Source organism: Saccostrea cucullata, unplaced genomic scaffold (assembly GCF_032062105.1).
Source record: "Saccostrea cucullata isolate Sc308-1 unplaced genomic scaffold, CSIRO_AGI_Scuc_v1 ctg14347, whole genome shotgun sequence".
Classification (NCBI taxonomy): domain Eukaryota; kingdom Metazoa; phylum Mollusca; class Bivalvia; order Ostreida; family Ostreidae; genus Saccostrea; species Saccostrea cuccullata.
In genome coordinates this window covers 1-14,015 of record NW_026917976.1, presented here as the reverse complement: position 1 = coordinate 14,015, position 14,015 = coordinate 1, and the positions used below count along the sequence as shown (strand labels likewise).

Below are 14,015 nucleotides of genomic sequence, written 5' to 3'. Positions count from 1 at the left end.
GCCTGACATTTGAGCAGTTCATTTGTAATCTGCTGGTGTTGATAATTAACTCTGTCAAGCCAATTTTTACTTAAGAAGAGTAATTTGTCTGTATTATTGGACAAACTAGGGAGTATAATAAAAGTTAGAATGAGGTAAACTGTCTTCTAGGTTTGTTTAGAACAAGTTTTAATGAAGGAAAAGGCAACACATATGTACATGTAGTTTACTTCTCCCTAACTTAAAACAGTAAAACACGGTTATACTGAACATGCTTATAATGAGTTATTGCTTTCTTTGTGACTTCAAGCAAAATCACACTTCATTATGAGCTGTTTTACTGTAATTGGTCGGAGACTCTCTCTCTCTTTATTGGTTGATTGAAAAGTGCCAATAAGTAATGATACTCTTATCAATAGTAAACCTACATGTGCCATTCAGACAGTAAAGAGGAAATAAATAAAAGCTTAAAAGGGATTAAAAAAATAGGTTTTAGTGCATCACATTAGTGCTCTGTAAAAGCACAAATAGAACAGAAGAAATGATAAGTTTTAATTCTCCAGTAGTTACACATTCATCAAGATCAAGCTGAAAAACACAGTGAAACTTGTCTGATCTGGATGTTGTATATTCCGAAATCTCCTCAATACAATGTTAACTTTCAGTTTCAGTAATTTCATTGTTTAGAATGTTGTTAAAACTGATCAATTTAATCTGAACAAGTGCCGGGGTCCCAATGAGACAAGTTTTACTGTAGTAACTTTAACTTCTTGGTGTACGTAATGCCCCAATGAGACAAGTTTTTCTGTAGTAACTCAGACTTCTTGGTGTAATGCCCCAATGAGACAAGTTTTACTGTAGTAACTTTAACTTCTTGGTGTAATGCCCCAATGAGACAAATTTTTCTGTAGTAACTCAGACTTCTTGGGTAATGCCCCAATGAGACAAGTTTTACTGTAGTAACTCAAACTTCTTGGTGTAATGCCCCAATGAGACATGTTTTACTGAGTAACTGACCTTGGTGTAATGCCCCAATGAGACATGTTTTACTGTAGTAACTCTAACTTCTTGGTGTAATGCCCCAATGAGACAAGTTTTACTGTAGTAACTCTAACTTCTTTTAATGCCCCAATGGAAAGTTTTTTTGTAGTAAATCAGACTTCTTGGTGAAAGCCCCAATGAGACAATTTTACTGTAGTAACTCAATTCTTGGTGTAATGTCCCAATGAGACATGTTTTACTGTAGTAACTCAGACTTCTTGGTGTAATGCCCCAATGAGACAAGTTTTACTGTAGTAACTCAAACTTCTTGGTGTAAAGCCCCAATAGACATGTTTTACTGTAGTAACTCTAACTTCTTGGTGTAATGCCCCAATGAGAAATTTTATGTAGTAACTCTAACCTTGGTGTAATGCCCCAATGAGACAAGTTTTACTGAGTAACTCAGACTTCTTGGTGAAATCCCCAATGAGAAAGTTTTACTGTAGTAACTCAGACTTCTTGGTGAAACCCCCCAATGAGAAAGTTTTACTGTAGTAACTCAGACTTTTTGGGTAATGTCCCAATGAGACAAGTTTTCTGTAGTAACTCAGACTTCTTGGTGTAATGTCCCAATGAGACATGTTTTACTGTAGTAACTCAAACTTCTTGGTGTAATGCCCCAATGAGACATGTTTTACTGTAGTAACTCTAACTTCTTGGGAAATGCCCCAATGAGACAAGTTTTACTGTAGAAACTCTAACTTCTTGGTGTAATGCCCCAATGAGACAAGTTTTACTGTAGTAACTCAGACTTCTTGGTGAAGCCCCAATGAGACAAGTTTTACTGTAGTAACTCAGACTTCTTGGTGTAATGTCCCAATAGACATGTTTTACTGTAGTAACTCAGACTTTTTGGGTGTAATGCCCCAATGAGACATGTTTTACTGTAGTAACTCTACTTTTAGGGAATGTGAAATGTTTTACTGTAGTAACTCAAACTTCTTGGTGTAATGCCCCATTGAGACAAGTTTTACTATAGTAACTCTAACTTCTTGGTGTAATGCCCCATTGAGACAAGTTTTACTGTAGTAACTCTAACAATCTTGGTGTAATGCCCCATTGAGACAAGTTTTATTGTAGTATCTGTTAACATCTTGGTGTAATGCCCCATTGAGACAAGTTTTATTGTAGTAACTTTAACTTCTTGGTGTAATGCCCCATTGAGACAAGTTTTATTGTAGCAACTCTAACTTCTTGGTGTAATGCCCCATTGAGACAAGTTTTACCGTAGTAACTCTACTTTCTAGGTGTAATGCCCCATTGAGACAAGTTTTACTGTAGTAACTATAACTTCTTGGTGTAATGCCCCAATGAGGCATGTTTTACCATAGTTACTCTAACAATCTTGGTGTAATGCCCCATCGAGACAAGTTTTACTGTAGTAACTCTAACATCTTGGTGCAAGACAGAACTATGGTGCAGTTACACACCTATGAAAAGATGCTTAATTTTTGAGATTTTTAGTAAGAAGTGAAGGGTGGTGCTTGCATATTACTATATTTTTTTCACAAGTACACTTTTTGAATTAAGGAAGCAAATTTCAAGAATTGTGGTTCCCTATGAAAAAAATCTCAACTTACCTGAAAAAAACTTAGCAAGAAAAAAAGGAAAAATCTTGATCTCAAAAATCCTATTTTAGGGCAGGGGGTGTCCAACTTCTTTTAGTACCATTTTTTTTTTGTACTCAAACTACATTACCCTTAAATTTCCCTTATTTTATAATACTGCAACCGAAATTGGGAGGGCCAACCTGACTTTCAATGAACATTTCCTTCAGAAAAAATGCCCCCCCCCCCCACACCATCCTTAATGCTACATGCATGTGTCATGAAGACAAAAGTGATATACCTTTCTGAAAGATGTTGCAAAGTGTACAAACTCTAAAAAAATCAATCTTAAAAATTTCTTGAATTCAACAGTGAAAACAAGAAAATCTTTGAAGGAATATTAATTTTATTAATTATTAGGGATTTTAAATAAAATGCAAAAATCTATAAGACTTATCTCATATCTATCCTATTCTCGCGTCATTTCTCCTCTACATCTTCTGAGAAAAAGTAATTCATAAATTCATAGAAGTTCCCGTCTGCCTTCATGTTTCATATCTGTCATTCAAGATCAAAGGTCTCTAAGTAACATTACTATATACATTTAACTTCGCGATATAACGCGAAAGTTTCACGTTTATTCGCGAAACTTACGCGTTGACGTCGCGCACGATACTGGTGTTTCTTTTAAACAGAGTATTGAAAAATTCATTTGTGTGGTTGTGCAGAGATGGTTTTGCTTGAAGATATCAAGTGTTATATTTCAATGGCAAGGAAAATATATAAATTATGACAATATCATACTTAAAATATATTTTAGACGTTTTTATCGTATATCGAGATATACGGCGATTGTCGTCATTTTCTGATTTCCCAGCGTTACATAAATTTTAATGTCCATGCGCTTCATTAAAAGATTGTTAAAATAATTAATCCTATGCCTAATAACATAAAAATTGGTATAATATATATATTATGATTCTGTCATTTGCATCCAAAAAGGATGTTATAATTAATTTTAATGCTAGTATAACGAAATTGATATATCGGCAGATGAAATGTCGAGGACCAAGGTGTCCCGTTTTTGTAGATTTTGTAGATTTAGATGGAATGCAACTAGAAGTCATGTATACCAAGTCTTGTGTAAGACAATCCCAGTGGATACTTTTAAGTGAAGAAAAAAATATTAATTTTGTCTGCGGTAAACATATTGTTTGAAATCAAGTCTCTTGTATTTTCATTATACCAGCCAATATTGAAAAGCGGGAGGGTGTATAGTAATCGGTATGTCCGTCCGTCCGTCTCCGTCTGTCTGTTACGCTTTGGGGTACCCATCTCTTAGCATTAAGTGTATACTTTAAGAAAGATAAACATGTTCATTAACATTAAAAATAAACGTTAAAAGTACTTTTCAGTGGCGTAGCATCGTTTTTGAAAGTGGGGGGGGGGGGGGGGGGGTGGGGGGGGCGGCCAGAGAAAAAAAAATTTACTTACCTGAAAAAGTTGACAAGCCAAAAAAAAGGGGGGGGGGGGAGAAAGTTGCCCAAAGTCGAAAATCCTATTTCTATTGGGGGGGGTGGGGGGGTGGGTAGGTAAACTTTTTCTCATTGTGACAACTACTTTTTTTTCACTTTTAGTACCAATTCTAATACTACATTTTCGGTACATCACTAAAAGTGTGTGGGGGGGGGGGGGATCCAGGCTTTCAATTAACATTTCCTATAGTATAGGTAAGGTTGGGAAAAAAAGTGGGGGGGGGGGGCTCCCCCCCCCCCGGTTGCTACGCCCCTGCTTTTATAAGTATTCACGGACAGATACTGATGAAAGGATTTTTTTTTAAGTTGCTTTTTCGTGAATCAATTTGCTTTTAATCAATTTTCATTCATTATTTCTTCAAAAAGTTCATTTCATGTAATTAATTAATAATTAACATTACGTTTCCCAATTTATCTACATGTAATTATAATATTTAAGAATTAATCTGACACTGACAATCATTGCTTGCAATGTAGGTAGAGAAGTCGAAAATGTTTAATTTGATTGTTGGATTTTCCCGCAAAATGATTAGGGGTCTATGGACATTTTTGTCCGTTTGCCCGTCAATGAAATCGATCCTGTACACCCCTAGATTCTTTACTTGGATCAGCCTCCTGTGAAATGTTGGAGTGTGGATTCACTGATGCGTGCTGTAGTAAATATAAACACTATCACCGCGTGCTCTTATGTTAAGTGAAAGCGCGGTAGCCTCATGACGACCCCAGAGAGACAGAGACTGAGGGAGGATAGAACGAGGGCAAAAAACTGGAAAAGATGGGGGCCCTACCTTTCGGAGCGCCAGTGGGGGACGGTGAGAGAGGATTATTCTGAAGATGGAAATTGGTAAGACAAGTGATATACACATAGGTTTAATTAAACTCTAACCCGACAAATCAAACGTATAAATTATAACTATATTTTGCGGGAAAATAAGTAACATTTTTTGCGCGTTTTGCAAAACTATACAAAAACGTATGTACAGTGTGTGTTTATTCGCTTCTCTTGGTAGGCCCAGAGGTTAATATACCAAGACGTTTATTGTTGCCAAAATACATATAATTCTGACCTACATCTATTTCACTGTAATATATTTCTCCAGACTGACATGTTAAATGTCACTATCCTGCAAATGTTCTTTTTAATATACTTAAATATATATACATGAATAATTCATATAGATTGTTTATTATGTATACAATCTTTACATTTATTCTACATCATTCGATCAATACAATTGTTGAACATTTTTTCCAAACAAAGTATAAAAGTATATAATTGTTTTCTTTTTTCATTTACTCCAGCTCACGAGTGTATATCATCTTGTTCCTTTTTTTCTCTATGAAGGGGGGGGGGGGGGAGAGGAAGGGGTATGGTTTCTTTTCCATTCAATATGTAGGTCACGATCTTAAAATTTCCTGTAGTACTCATAATTTTGCAATAGGATTATTGACCTTTCTGTGACAGATTCACGTACATTGTAAAATCAAAGGGACTTTTAAAACTTTCAAATCAAGTGCCTGTATTTCAAATAGTGTTAACTCAAATGACCACAGTAAGCATTATATTGTAAATATTTTTTTTAGTATTCAATATCTTATTTTTAGTCAGTCATTTTTTAGAGTCACCCTTCCCTCTTACACCTTTTTAAGTAAGATTATACACTGGAAATCTTACAATAATTTCTTAAGATATCATAACAGTTTTGCTTTGAAAACAAAAAATATGCATTTACACAGAATGAGGAATTTATTTTTAGCTCTTCTGAGCCAAAGGCTCAAAGAGCTAATGCTATGGCCATTTGTGCGGTGTGCGGTGTGCGTTAACTTTTTAGAATATGGGCCATAACTCAAGAACCCCTTGGCCAATCAGTGTCAAATTTGTCACAGGGTATCCTTGGCCCAAGGGCTACCCTTTATACTAAAATAAGGGTTGGGACCCTTAAACAAGGGGAGATAATCAGGAAAACAAAACCAAAAGTACTGGTTGCTAAAAAATCTTCTTCTCCAGAACCACCAGGCAGATTTTCACCAAACTTACATACAAGGATCAGGATATGTTGAAGATAAAAAATTGTTCAAGGCATGACCCTCGGGCAAAGGGCGTGGTCTCAAGGTCACTTCAAAGTTGACCTAAATTTACAAATAATAAAAACGTTTATATTTTGCTTACTATTAGGACTAGGATCATCAAATCTTATAAGTTGATGCATCTCAGGACTTCACATCATGCTAACTCAAAAGTAGGTCACGGTGACCTACTTTTTAAATTTTATGGGCATTTGTTTTTAAATTGATTTGAAGGCATATTTCGGGCACTTTAAGGCCTATGATCGTCAATCTTTGTCAGTTGATGCATCTTGGGTCATTGAACAACGTCAGCTTAAAAGTAGGTCACCGTGACCTACTTTTTGAACTTTATGACTAATTCTTCTTAAAACATTTAATCCAATTATTTCAGACACTGAGAGGTTTAGAATCATCAAATCTTGTTAATTGATGCATCTTGGGACCTTAAAAGATATTTATGAAAAAGTAGGTCACTGTGACCTACTTTTTGAATTTTGCAGTCATTTGTTTTCGAATTGTTTAAAAGGCATATTTTGATTACCTTCAGACCTAGGATCATCAAACTTGGTCAGCAGATGCATCTTGTGACTTTGAAAAATGTCGACCAAAATATAGGTCACGATGACCTAGTTTCAACATTTTATGGCTATATTTTAGTATGTTAGGTATTTACTGGTTTAGAATCATCAAACTTTGTGAGTTGATGCATCTTGGGTTTTCGGAGAGTAACAAACAAAAAGTAGGTCACGATGACCTACTTTTGACATTTTATGGCTTTATTTAAGTAATTATGGTACTTATTCGCTTAGAATCATCAAACTTTACAAGTTGATGCATCTTAGGTTGTCGGAGAATGATGTCCAAAAAGTAGGTCACTGTGACCTACTTTGGACTTTTTATGGCTATATTTTAGTATCTTAGGTATTTATTGGCTTAGAATCATCAAACTTTGTGAGTTGATGCGTCTTGGGTTTTCAGAGAGTGATGACCAAAAAGTAGGTCACGGTGACCTACTTTTGACATTTTATGGCTTTATTTAAGTATCTACGGTACTTATTGGCTTAGAATCATCAAATTTTGTAAGTTGATGCATCTTGGGTTTTCGGAGAATGATGTCAAAAAAGTAGGTCACTGTGACCTACTTTCGACATTTTATGGCTTTATTTAAGTGTCTTTGGTACTAACTGGTTTAGAATCACTAAACTTTGTTTGTTGTTGCATCTTTGGTTTTTAGAGAATGTCGATCAAAAAGTAGGTCATGGTGACCTACTTTTGAATATCTCAGATACTTTTTGGCTTAGAATCATCAAACTTTGTCAGTTGATGTATCTTGGGTTTTCAAAGAATGTAGACAAAAAAGTAGGTCACGGTGACCTACTTTTAAATATCTCAAATACTTATTGGCTTAGAATCTTCAATCTTTGTTTATTAATGCATCTTGAGTCGTCAGAAAACTTCAATCTTGATATAGGTCACTGTGATGTACTTATGGTTTTTTATAGCTTTATTATTAAAAATATTTTCAGTCATTATTGGTTAAGAATCATCAAACTTTGTCAGTTGATGCAACTTGGTCTTACGATACTTAAGGTTAGAGGCTTCAGATAGAAGTGATAGATTGTACAATTTATCAGAAGAGCGATTCAAGGCCCTTGGGCCTCTTGTTAATTATCCATGTTCACATCTACGTTGCTTGAAAAAAAATGACTGGAGCAGAGCATGTCATAGTGACTGGGGCATAGAAAGTAATTTCGAATAATACTATGTCTGAATCATTAAGGCTATAATCAAGTAAATAACAAAATAACAAGGATAGTAAGTGCTTGCATTGTAAAACCGAGTCTTATTTTTCCACATCATGTATATCAAGTTTTTGACACATTTTAAGGAAGGACCATCTTGTTTACATAGTATTGTTCCAAGATTCAGATTTTATGTTGGTATAATGTATGGAATTACATAACTAATGATGGCACATCTCTGATTTATCAGTACATGTACTTTACTAGTCAATGAAACATCAGTTCTAAATGTCAACAATATTACAGCATCAAAGCTATTCTCTTCATCTGAGGTGTGGAGTGAATGTTCAGTAGGATTTGAGTATCTATTTGGTACAGGTCTTCAACACGTGGCATCACTTGTCATGAGATTTAAGGTGGATAAATGGCATTAATAACAGATATATTGTTCTGAGAGAGAGAGAAAGAGAGAGAGGGAGAGAGAGTACATGCAGACTCCAGGAAATGCTATGCATTGATAAGTCATAGGAAGTAGATGATTGTCTTAAGCTCCCACTTTGATGGGACGTCCTTCCTTGTTCTACATTGATCTCACTATAGATAAATACACTCTGTATCGTGTACTTCAGTGATCTGAACATTTTATAAAACCTGTCCAGGAAAATAAAGTAGTGAATCACATTTTAAAAACAAGGATAGTTGAATTGAGAAAATAGCAAATCTTTTGAAAATAATAATCTTAAATTATATATGATATACATAAAGTACGACATTTTGTAGCAATTGCTTCAATATGAAAAAAAGGGTTTGCATGACAAATGTTCTATTATAAGGATAACTATTTTTTAGTCAAATAATATGCAATATTTTTCACATGTCACAGTTTGAATAGTGTTATACATGATCCTTGCATGACTAAAACATCTGAAAGATATTTTTTTCATAGATATCTTTGATATATGAAAACTAAGAATCTGATAAAAAATTTAAAAAAAAGCAACTTCAAATTGAATTTTAGATTGATAGATATTTCTTTTAAGACACAGAAGTATACATTTCTCCAGAACATTTTTTTGCAGATCTGGTTTCAGTGCTACTAATCTTTTTGAGCTGTTGTTGATGTTATTGATTTAGAAGGACAATGCATGCTCTTATCTTTGGCAGCAATCTATTATATTTTTGCATTCATCCCCTCACCAGCTGTTCAGGACAAATACACATATTCTCTATTAATAGCTTTGTGCTCAGGAGTTCTAGGTGCAGTAACACATTGTAAGGGGAATAACTCTGTACATAAACATTTTGCTTAAAGATACACTTTAAAGCCATATATGGCGTAACTGACCAAAAAAATATATTTTTGAAAAATACAAAATTAAGTAAAGAAATATAGTTAATACATTTAAATTAAAACTTTTCAAACAATTCTGAACACGGAGAACACCTCGTTTTTATCTTCTCTGTATTGTGTTATTTAAATCTTTGGTATTTTCCTCCGAGTCGGAGAAAATTCCGAGAACCCAAATTAAATTGTAATATCTTTATAACGCAATTGACTTAGATTTTGTAATTTACGGAAAAGTTTTATCTTTATATAAAGTAATGATACAAATAATAAGTTCTTATAATTTTAGTCTGATAATTTTCATTGTACATACGCCACATATGGCTTTAACTCAAAAGAAGTTACAAGAAAACATTACTTGAAGAGAGAGAATGACTATGTCTGATGTTCAAATTAATTCATGGATAATTAATAAAATATATCTTTAATTCGTGGACTGAATATAATTTATTTCTTCAGCTGGAATTACTTCCCACATGACCATGCGCGGTCCCGGGCCTATCGGTGGGGAGAGGACGGCCTTCTGGGAATCTGTGACAGGCAGGGGCGACTTTGTATGGGCCTGGCCCTCTGGAACACCAAGGACCCCATCCTAAAGGAGAGGTTATTTGGACTCACTGGACACCAGGTATATTGAAGGAGAGAGATTATCAAACATTCCTTATCTAACAATATGGCTAGATCGAATCATATAGTACGGATATCTTATGTACCGATCTATAAGCACTTTTGTATGGTTTGTTACCAGGGGAACCATGGGGAGGATGTCAAGGAATTGTACTATTACTTGGACAGTACTCCCACCCACTCCTACATGAAGGCCCTCTATAAATATCCCCAGGAGGAATACCCCTACAGCAAACTGGAACACGAAAACAAAGTACGGGGCTTCCTGATGCCAGAATATGAAATTCTGGACACAGGTGAGTTGGTTAATTTTATCCCAGGTCAAAGGTTAAAATAAATTTATTTTTGTCTGTTTTCAGACACCTTACTCTTTCACATATTAACCCTGGATAAAAAATTTCAGCAAAATTTGCTAAATTTTGGGCAAAAACCTTGCTTATTGTAACATACCACAATGCAATAAATGAATTTAATGATCATTTAGTATTTAAATAGTGCACTCAAGAAAAACCTTGCTTAGGCCTAGAAAAAAAATATGTTTGTTTCCACTTTCCCGACCGACCCTAATTTATAGTGCCGACCCTAAATATTTTTTTAATGCTTTTGTCCCATGATGTGCAAGATTTCAACCAGGGAATTATATCCTCCAACTTTGCAAGCTTTTCAAGACAGAGAGAAGTTTGGGTCACCTTTCTATTATAAGTTAAGTCACAGTAATGCTTGAAAACACCATTTCTTTTGTCATTAATGTTACTTCTATACACGTTTTGATTAAAGAAGCAAAAAAATTAAAAAAAAAAAAAATTGTCTAGCTACCTACCCTATATTTTTTCAGCCTGCAAGCGGAAACAAACATTTTTTTTCTATGCCTTATTATAACATACCACAATGCAATAAGTGAATTTAATGATCATTTAGTGTTTGAATAGTGCACTCAAGAAAAAAAAGCAGTATTACCAACCCCTACCCCCAGCCAACCACCCCTGGACTGTCTTGCTTCTCATGGTAAGAGAAGCAAGACTTAACAGTGGATTTCCAGTGATGAGCATTATCAAAATTTAATATGAATTGGAGCAGCTTGTTTCATACATCCATCATACCAAAGTAAACATTATATTATGGTGGTGAATATGAATAGCATAATACATTTTGCAAACTTGTTTTACTTTTCAGGTGTATTTGATCAGGGTTATTTTGATGTAATGGCTGAGTATTGTAAACACAGTCCTAATGATGTCCTAGGGAAGTATACCATCTCCAACAGAGGCACGGAACGAGCCACGGTTCCACGGTTCCCCCATGCTGTGGTTCAGAAATGTCTGGTCATGGGGCAAAGACGCCTATGTAAGTAAATGTTGACATAGAATTTTACTTCCTAACAGAAATACATACATGTACACATGTATATAAGTTCATGAACTAGACTGTTTCTCTCAGAAAAGTTAATTGATAGAACTGCATTGAAAAAATCTTTGCAAAAACTAATGAAAGTAAAGTAAATTTCAAATGTAAAAATGGTGAAATTAAAACAAAGTTGTTTACTATGCCCAATGGATTAGGGTATGATACAGTTGAAAACATTTGGATATCTAGAACCTTGTCAGTTGATACTTAGGAAATTACACATTCTTTGAAATTTTTGCATAATTACATCTGTATTAATATTTCCTTGTAGAATCTTGGGCCTCTGTTAAATTTTCTGATAACATTGATTTTAAAGCAGAAAAGTTTCATTTTTTTCTTTGTACTTCAGTGTTGTGTGACTCCAAAGCCCCATCTCAGTCAAGTGTCCAACACCAAGGTGAAATGTGACCATCCTACGCTAGGTTTGTCCCTGAATGACTTTTTGTAGTACATTGATTCGTAAATCACTTCTAAGATCATCCTGTACCTCTTTTACTGATCTCATCCTTTTTCAGGGGAGGATCAAGGTCATCACATAGACCCTACAGTGGACCAAGCCTCACCCCCAGCTGCTTACTGTGGTGAGTAACATATTGAAGTCTTTTGATACAGGCATAAAGTACATATTCTATTTAAAAAAGAAGAAACTGTGTTTCAAAGGCATTTTGACTAATATATCACAGAATTACATGATGGTTTTACTTTTTTTGTTGTTTTTTTTATCAGGGCCATTTTTCTGGGAGGTAGATGTGGATCAAAACAACAAAGAACCTGAACTCTTGTTTACAGAAAATGACACAAATTTCAAACGTTTGTTTAATATGGAAAGCAAAGGATATGCTAAGGATGCATTCCATGACTATGTCATCAAAGGTATAGTCTTCTTAGGGCAAAGCTTAATGACTAATGAAAAGGGATTTTATCAGTTTATGAAACTGTAGATTGGCAAATAATCACAATGGTTTTAATTTCACTATGTTGGCAATTCATCATTTTTATATGAAATTAAACCCATCGTGAATGCTATCGTTAGTTTTAAAAAACATTTCAATGCTTATAAAAAATTTTAATTAAATTTAAACGACTTACAGTATTTTAAGAAAAGCTGTTTTATGTGGCTTTCTGAAAAAAATAGTACATCTCTCCAAAAGTCATGAAGTTTAATTTTAAAATTATTTGAAAGGACAGAAATCAGCTGTAAACCCATCACATTGTGGAACAAAATGTGCTGCTCACTATGTCCTGACCCTTGACCCTAGGGAAGATTTCACCATCAGAGTGAGGCTGTACTATGAACTGGAGGCTCCCAAGCATGGAATCTTTGGACCAGATTTTGATGACACCTTCCAGGATAGACAGAGGGAGGCAGACATCTTTTATGAAGAGGTTTGTAACACATGTACATTTATAATTTTATATTTTTCAGATAAAAGAATTTGGAAAAGAACTGAATTCAAATAATTTATCAGAAATACAAATATTCACAGGTTCTTATTGCACCACAAGAAAATAAAGATTAATGAAAGAGTGAAATGTATTGAAAAATGTAGTCCACTTTTGAAACTGAATTTTTATTGGATGCCAGAAAATTCCAATGAAGGACAAACAACAAAGACAGGTATCCCTGTTAGGCTAATGCTGGGCTGCTATGGAGTAAACAGTTCTATTACTACGTCATTGAGGAATGGCTAAAGGGAGATAAGAACCAACCCAAACCCCCTGCCTCCAGGCTCAGGGGGCGAACTTTGAATGGATGCACCTCTTTAATATGGATGTCATCTCAGTCCCAGACAAATGGGAATATCCCTGGGTAAATCAGTGCAGCATGTTACTATGATAATACATGTATAATAAATAATTAAAAAGTCCTTTCAACTCTTCAGATTTCTACAGGTTTTGTAACAAAATTAAAACTTGTCAATAGAAAGAGAATATCCAGAACTGTCTGAGTTTAAACAAGAGAAATTTTAAAAAGTATGCTTGTTGGGAAGCTGTAATACAGAAAAATTAAAGTGTTTGTTGCTTTACTTCAGTATGCTTCCTGGGACTTTGGGCCCTTTCCCTATGATTCCAATGGCAGACAAATTCAGTTTGCTAAGGATCAGCTACAACTTTTTCTAGGGAATGGTCATGCATCCAAATGGGCAGGTGAAATAAAATTCTTATTACAAGATTCTTCTGGTTTATAAATTCTACAAGAAAAAAATAAATATTTAGATATATGTATAATGAATTAAGGGTGTGAAGACCTAAAACACCTTTCAATATTAATTTTCAATACCAGCATATGAATTTAGTTTCAAGATGTAAATCCACCAGTTCATGCCTATGCAGTTTTAAGAGTAACAAAGCCTCAGGTCCAAAAAAAAGCGAGACCCTTTGGGTTTCTGGCAAGATGCTTTCACAAACTCATCATGAATTTTACATGGTAAAGTTTCTTTAGTAAAACATATATAATATTAATTGTCAGTGTGTTTAAGCACATTATTCCTACTAATTTTTTAATTTAAGGTGGATTAACAGAAAGGATTTGGAGGGGCAAATTTTTTCTGGAGGATTTCTTGGGCTAGATAACATTGGAATTTTTGACCGTTCTAAACCATTGCCAAAAGGGATTGTTTCCCCCCAACAGTTCACAGTTTAGACTTGTACAGTTGTTTGACCTCAGTATGTTGATCCGATATACTCTATCTAGGGAAATTTTTACCTATGTTTAGCTTTTGCCCTT

General features: G+C 34.6%; 1 pseudogene; it reads left to right on the top strand.

Annotated features, from left to right (window-relative positions):
- Positions 1-4,658: 4,658 nt before the first annotated feature.
- LOC134271785 (uncharacterized) lies at positions 4,659-13,435 on the top strand (annotated as a pseudogene).
- Positions 13,436-14,015: the final 580 nt, after the last annotated feature.